This window comes from Monopterus albus, unplaced genomic scaffold (genome assembly GCF_001952655.1).
Source record: "Monopterus albus unplaced genomic scaffold, M_albus_1.0 scaffold40.1, whole genome shotgun sequence".
Classification (NCBI taxonomy): domain Eukaryota; kingdom Metazoa; phylum Chordata; class Actinopteri; order Synbranchiformes; family Synbranchidae; genus Monopterus; species Monopterus albus.
This window is the reverse complement of record NW_018127920.1, coordinates 3,423,479-3,424,896: the sequence shown is the minus strand read 5'-3', so window position 1 is coordinate 3,424,896 and position 1,418 is coordinate 3,423,479. Positions and strand designations below refer to the sequence as shown.

At 33.9% G+C, this 1,418-nt stretch overlaps 1 protein-coding gene across 2 annotated transcripts in view; it reads right to left on the bottom strand.

Annotated features, from left to right (window-relative positions):
- LOC109959667 (uncharacterized) overlaps nt 1-1,418 on the bottom strand; it is a 25,006-nt gene that overhangs the window by 16,894 nt on the left and 6,694 nt on the right. The gene's annotated exons all lie outside the window — the stretch shown is intronic.

The following is a 1,418-nucleotide window of genomic DNA, read 5'->3' as shown; positions in this document are numbered from 1 at the left end:
GGGGCTGAATAATTTTGCATGCCCAATTTTTCAGTTTTTTATTTGTTAAAAAAGTTTGAAATATCCAATAAATTTCGTTCCACTTCATGATTGTGTCCCACTTGTTGTTGATTCTTCACAAAAAATTACAGTTTTATATCTTTATGTTTGAAGCCTGAAATGTGGCAAAAGGTCGCAAAGTTCAAGGGGGCCGAATACTTTCGCAAGGCACTGTATGTCTGCCATGCGAGTGCAGAACATACTTTTTTTTTTTTATTATGTCAAACCAAACAGACAAGCAATTACAAAGTCTAATACAAATACTGAACAGTACAAAGACTGAGCAAGTTCAAAATTAACTAACATTATCCCAATAGAACAGGAAAGCCAAATGACACACACACACAAAAAAACTATTCAACACATTCATTTACATTTTCTGGGGTTGTGGAAAGAAGATTAATTAATATTTGATATAATTCCTGTGACAGTTTCGTGTTTATATACTTCAATGAATCACACAGAATAGAAAGCTCTTTCATAAAAACTGAGAGATGTGGGGTCAAATGTCTAAATTTGCATTTATGTATATAATATTTTGCCATAATTATCAAATTGTTTAATATAAATTCCATTCTTGAGTCCTTTAACATTATACCAAATTGAATATTTTCATAGTTTAATTGAGATAGAGACGGATTATCCTTTAAACACCACTGACAAAATGCTTTCCAAAATGAAGAAGACACACTACAGCTGAAGAAAAGATGTTCCTGTGATTCCATGTCATTTTCACAAAATGTACATACATTTGTGTCAAGCCCAAATTTAAGGTACAACAATTCTTTACATGGATAGATTTCATTCATTGTTTTAAAATGCACCTCTTTAGCTTTAGGTGAAATTGGGAACTTCAAGAAATAACATCTTATTTTCTTTGCATCAGAGGAAGCATTCAGATATCTTTCTAGCAAATACCTTCTTTTCAGAGATGAAGGAAAACATGCTTTAGTAAGTATGGATCTTGAAAATTGGTTTTTACTGCATTTGTCAGATAGAAAAGTACAGTCTTGTACTAATAAAGGGTGTAAGCGATGTATCATCCTTTGATAATATAGTGAACCTTTAATATTTATGAGAATAGCTCGTGGTATGGCTTTTATCACCTTATTATATTTATCCTGAGTACAGTTTAAATTATACTTGTTGTTGAATGCTATTAGGTCTAGAGTATTGCCTCTGTCGTCTATTAGATGTCGAATTGACCAAATTCCTTGGTCCGCCCACTCCTTCCAGTAAAAGGAATTGTCAGGTTTGCCCGGTTGCACCTCCTTTCTCACTCCCCTCACTCTGTTTTCTCTCCCTTACCCTGATTACGCTATCCTCTACACCTGCTTGTCACCAGCTGCACCTGATTAGTTTCTCCCTATTTAGTCCCT